General features: G+C 35.7%; 1 pseudogene; it reads right to left on the bottom strand.

The window, feature by feature from the left end:
• Positions 1 to 3,065: 3,065 nt before the first annotated feature.
• LOC149264450 (xyloglucan endotransglucosylase protein 1-like) lies at positions 3,066 to 6,077 on the bottom strand (annotated as a pseudogene).
• Positions 6,078 to 6,428: the final 351 nt, after the last annotated feature.

The raw sequence follows: 6,428 nt of genomic DNA on the forward strand, positions 1-6,428 counted from the left end.
TAGGTGGATACTACCATGCTTACCACAACAATGTACAAAGAATCCAAAGCATGAGAAAGCCTCAATTGCAACTTATGCTTCTAGAAGGACCAGGATAAGAACCATATCATCCATTGGGATTTATTTTTTCTTAATACTTTATTAATGTTCATTTCAATATTTTTGAGACATTGACACCCATTGACTTTTAGTAATGTTAAACTTCACCAAATATTCTGAAGGGTCAACTTTTGATCGAATTTCTTTGAGTTTATAGTTTGAACACCTTTTCACCTCATTGTTTCTAATTTGTAATTTGATTTAATTGTAGTAGAGAGTGGAGCAGGATTGTGCCTTAATAGAGGGCCAAATATATGAATTTGAGGACATGCTTCGTGGAACCTTCTATTCTTCCCCGCCTTGAACCTCTCCTCAAAGGATGATACAACACCGCAAACCTGTAAACATTGATGGCACTAATAGTAAACATAGAGAACTCACATGTCACCAGTACAACCATGTCACAACGTCAATAAAAAATCTAGTGAAAATGGGAAAAGCAAGGCCATGGAGATTAGAGAAGCAGAGAATTATGTGAGGTGGAAATGGGAGATTGGACGAGAAAGGTGTGAACATCACATTAGAGAAATTATGTTTGTCATTAACAACTTGAATAACACCATCACCAAGTACTCCCATTGGATGGCATGTGGAAAACCATTGGATGCACTCGAGCATTAACTAATTAGAGAGACAAAAATAGCAATATCCAGCTAGTGTGCACAAAAATTCATCAAGAGTAGAGAATTTGAGGGCACAAGAATTAAAACCTTGTCTCTTAGTTATTGATTTGTCCTTCCTTTTCATTCAATATGTGGACATGCACCATCGTTGAAGGATCTTGATAGTTCTAAATCCAATCTTACAGACATAACAAACGAATCGAGTCGAAATCAAGATCTTTCTCTAGTGATTGGAGAGAGGGAAAAAACTTGAGAATTGTTTAGTATTCCTCTTGTGGAGCTTGAAAGGTGGTATTGGAAAAATGGTTTATCTATTTGTGCTGGTAGGGCAGTAATGGTTCCCTGATTACTTAACTTAGAAGAAGCAGAGAAGCATAAGAACCAAGATCAAGACGAGGATATCAGGTATGGGTATAAATTTGCAATCAGAGGGAATCATGCAAGAGAAACTGATTCTTATTTAAAAATAGGAGGGGGGAGGTGGAGCACAGGTGAAGAAATAAAATCCGTAATTTATGATGATAAAGTCTATATGTCCAAATCTAGGAAGAATGTTTAGGAAGAATAATCTTTATGGTCACGGGTTGAGGAACGTGAATCATTGGATGCCTCTTGTAGTGGAATTTTACCAAAAAATTCTTGCGTGGTGATGGTAGTGTCACATGAGGTGCCCCCAAAAGTTCAAAATATTCTAGGCAATGTCAAGGAAAATTACTTTCTCTACTCCCTAATACATATTTCGTCCCATCAACATTTTGATAGATCAATTATCAAGATCATAGAATGATCTTCTATTTAATGAGGGAGTCCAAGGGCTAGCAGTTTAAATGTATGATCATTTTTTTTTTAAAACAGACAACCTTGTCTAACTTTCAAGGACTTGCATGTCAAACTCGCCATCAAGCCATTCTTATTCACATGTCAAAAGTTAGAGTATGACTTGGGGCTTAGGTTGACTGAGAGGAGTTCACTTAATACTGTTTAGTCAAGGAAAAGAATCAAATTCAGAGTACATTTGAATTATGATTCATGAACCATAGTAATAGAGTTGGTGAGATTAATAGGGTTCATCCTTTCCATGAGCTATTACACTTGAATGGAATGAATTTAAAAAGGCTGAGATATGATATAAATCTTGGGAAGTTTTTACCAAGTAAATAACTCAAACTCACACCTCAGATATGATATAAATCTGGGGAAATTTTAACCAAGTAAATTATTCAAACCTTAAACTTGGTAGTGTAAAATCCATTGTTTGAAGTGTGGCTATTGAAGACAAATTTCTTAAATACTTTTAAAAATTAACATACAAATAATTTATAAAACCAAGGCATTTTGTTCTCAATCAAAAATTAAACCCAATAACAATTCAAGCGATAACCCACAATGAAAATCCAAAATCGACAAGGCATACTAGACAAATGTTCAAAACTCATTCGGAACATCCTAATCCTACAGGTTTCTCATCTAAAGCAAACAAAAATGTTACCTGGCCTAGGAAACATGGAATGTTAATGATATAAAGTGACCAAAAGATAAATAATTAAAATTGGTTGTCTGAACCTGTGCAAACAATGAATGATAAAAGAAATGAAAATGGGGCAAAATGTCGCATACCCACTCCATGAGACTACCATCTGCTTATATACTCAATGTTGCCCAAGACTAGGCAGGTCATTCAAATGGTGTCCACATCCTCCTATCCATAGTAGAATTCATCAGATACATACAACTTGCATTTACACTAGTTTCACTGTAAAGCTTTGAAAGTAATAATAAAGTCCAGACTTACATGGTCGCGGTTTGAAGAAATGTGACTGAAAAGGTTTTGTCTATATCGAGTGGTTGTTTGACGTAAATTTCATGATTTCTCTACTCAAGACCCCAAATGGTGGGAGTGCACAAAAGATTAAGTATTACATGATTTAATAGTGCAGACTGCAGATTTTGTAAGGGTCAAAGAATCAATCATGCCATGGACAACACAATGCAACTTCAAACTGTCCAAGAAATCCATCACCAAAGGTTGCCTACACTAGTACTGTGGTGAAATTCCACACTATAATGGATATGGAAGATATGGAATTGGTAGTTCCCAACTAGTTGTTGCTAGTTCAATTGCCATTATAAGCAAAAATAGAATCTGAAATAAATCAAGTGGTTGAAATAACTCGGGTAGTTGAGATGTTGGGATTTAGGGGTACCAACCTTTGAAATTGTCATTCGATGATTGCAAATTCTACAAAAACTAGTCAATTCTCATTGTTATTCAAGGAATACTAGGAAATATAAACCCACAGGTACTATACACTCTTCAAATTTTGACAAAATTAATCTACTACTTTAAAGAACTAAACTGCAACATTTTGGTGGAGGAAAGAGATATCTGGTTTTTCCTGTGTAGTAGTCATAGATGATATAATTTTTGTGTACCTAATTGAGCCTCATCAATATCTCTTTTTTCTCCACCGATCTAATGACCCCCAGTGCTTAGAGTGAGCCCTCTCCCTTTCATGTAGTGAACTAGTATTCATGTAGCACACTCCATCGACACGAAAGTTTGTATAAGAAGCATAAAACAGAGCGTTTCTCCAATTGATCTTCACTTTCCCTCCATGAGTTTCGCAATCATCTTCATTCCACAAGCTGGAGAAGACTTCTATGGTTTTCCCGTTTAGGTACAACACCCCCATTTCTTCCTTGTTTTATACACTCTGATGGGAGTGTCGTCCACAAAAAATTTGATGTGGTACGGGTTCCACTCAATGGAATATGTGTGGAAGTCTGTTGTGGGGTTGAACACAAATAAATCTGTTGTTCCTTCTTCCCAATTCCATGAGGATATATGTTTGTCTGGACAATGTAAGGCTCCCCAAACACATTCCCCAGAAACTCAGAATCCACTTTACCATGGTTTGCCCCTGCATTTTAAGAAAGATGCAATATATAGGTATTCCATATTCAATTTCAATCAACATTAATCATCCACTATTAGTATCAGTATCATACATTATAGGATATTACTTACATAGTAAGAAGTGACAGTTCTAGCTATGTCTCCAAGCACGAACTTTATTTACATTCCAATGTTGCCAAACAAAAAATTCTTCTTGGACGCGATGCTTGATCCTACATATATGTAATATATCATAATCTTTTGTAAGTAGTCATAAAAAAATCAACATTTAAATTAATAAACCATACAAATAAATGCATTTAGAATACTAGGAGAGTATAAATTAGTGGAGTACAATACAATACACTTCTCACTTGAGGCTCAGTCAAGTAGGAGTTGCATCTGTTGGCCTCCATTGATAAATGTAGCATGATTAGGAGCCCAAGTTATGTCAAAGTCATGGTATAAATTCCCTCTATTCACTTTGCTGCTTTCAACCGTTTCCCACATAAGCAAAACCATGATCAACAATAACATTGACATTGTAGTTGACGATCTCAAGATGTAGGGAGATATTGTGGTTGATAATACCAAATCTACCAAAAATCCAGCCCCACCACATAGATCATCCCCCACAAAACCAAAACCATGATCACTAGCAACATTTACATTGTAGTTGACGATCTCAGGATGTAGGGAGCCATTATAGTTGATGATCTCAGATCTACCAAAAATCTAGCACCACCAAATACATCTCGATCGATGTTACCATTGCAGAAAATTGACAATTTGTAAAACAATGCCAATTATCAAGCATATATGATCTACAACCCCTAGGGTTTACCAGCAAAGCACCCAAAACCCCAAATTTTTGGCCTCTATAGTTTAATCATTTTTCCTCTTGTGATCAATCCAATTCTAGTCCACACAATTATACCATGAACACAAAACCTTCTCAATGAGAGCTGAAATTTTGATGAGAAAATAAAAGTATAGGAATACCTCAAAAATAAAGCAATAAAATTAATTACAAAGAAGAGAAAAACAAGGTGAGTGAAAAACACTTTAGAATCAAAACAATTTTAATTGCAGATACAAAGGATTCGGGCAGGCGTGGGAAGAGGGCCAAAGGATGGCCAATAGAATTATGTAAATGGGAAATGCTTATCGATCTCACATGCATGTGTTGCAATCAAGCCAACCTAAAGCCTTCGTTTGTTTCATATGAGCCCCTATTCATTTCTTTCGAAATGTTGATTTTTACCCATAGCATCCAATCTGTTATGACAATTTAGTGAAATATTTATTTATACTCCTCTCACTTGCAAACAAGTTTTAATTGAGCCAACTTCCACGCATCCTAAGCCTAAATAGTTTACCATTGTTATTGTTAGGGTGGTGGATTCTAATAAATGATTCTCATAACATTTCACACACTACTTTATTTTGCTTAACATTTTTCACATTAAAATTTATTTTACGAAGTTTGTTTCTTAAAATTAGAAATTAAAATTTATTTTCATATAAAATAAAATGGCTATATTTTTTAATATTAAAAGTTAGTTTTTATTTTCCCTGTGGTGTAGATCAGTTGATGATAGAATGGGTTGTTAAGCCATTCCTTATGATGTTACTGGTTTAAACTTTGATTAGCTCAGTGTGCCACATGTGAGGAAATGTGGGTGCACTTGGAGGTGATTGTGGTAGTGGATAGAATCTATCCCATAACAATAACAATAACAATAATAATCTTATTTTTTTAATTTTATTAAATTAATTATTTATGAAAATTAGATGTTATTAAAAGAACATGATTTTACTGGAAGTAGTTTAGGTGATGGAAATAAGGGAAACTAATGTTCTTGTAAGAGTTCTCTAAATTGTGTCTCCACTGAAAAACTCTCATACAAAAAAAAAGTCTTGACCCCACCCAGAATGCCTAAAAGGAAACTCTCAAGAAAGCCACCCAATGTCACCTTGGTTTCCTTCTCACTCTTTAAACTACAATAAATATATCCTTGTCTAGGGGGGAACCCTTAAATATCAAGCTAAGATAGGTCATTGAGTAATGAAGGGAAGTTCTGTAACAAAGGCTAGTGATTTGACACTACTCACTCTCAAAGTAAAAGGCTAGGGATAAGTTTGTGAATAGTCAAACAAGCCATGAATTATTAACAAATTTTGGATGATTTTAATTAGACAACTATGTTTATTCATGCAACAAAATTATACTTGAAAAATGAAAAATAAAACTTTCTCAACTCACCATATAACATGAGATGCTAGCCATAGAGGCGAGCAGGCGACCATGGCAATGGAACTAAAACAGGCCAATGATTTTAGGGCTTCCAACTACCTTTGGTTGGGATGATCTTTCTTGGAACGGTGGGAAGCACACGATGAGTGGGATACTGACCGGTCAAAAAGGGAAGACGCAGATATCCTCTTGGCAAGGACATTGTCGGTAGGAGGTAGCAATTGTTTCTAAGCACCCACATCGGAACACTGTAGCAACCATTTCTCAACGTCGTTATCATGCAGGAAGATCTCTTTGACTACTTCATAGATTCGATGGATTCAACAGAGATATGGAAAGATGATCCACCTTAGTGTCCAGCCAAGAATTCACCGGTGAACCCCCGTGAACTCGATGACTAGGTTGGGACATATATAACTGAAATGGAGGATGATGTGTCCTCCCTCAACAAACTAGGGTTTTCATAACCGACCACTTCTACAGCTACAGATTTTGATTTAAACCTACATGACTACCAACCTCAGTTGGTACTTACAATACCGTCTCCTTCTAA

This window comes from Pinus tabuliformis, chromosome 6, assembly GCF_031772625.1.
Source record: "Pinus tabuliformis cultivar Carrire ecotype Pingquan chromosome 6, CPIR1, whole genome shotgun sequence".
NCBI classification, from domain to species: Eukaryota; Viridiplantae; Streptophyta; class Pinopsida; order Pinales; family Pinaceae; genus Pinus; species Pinus tabuliformis.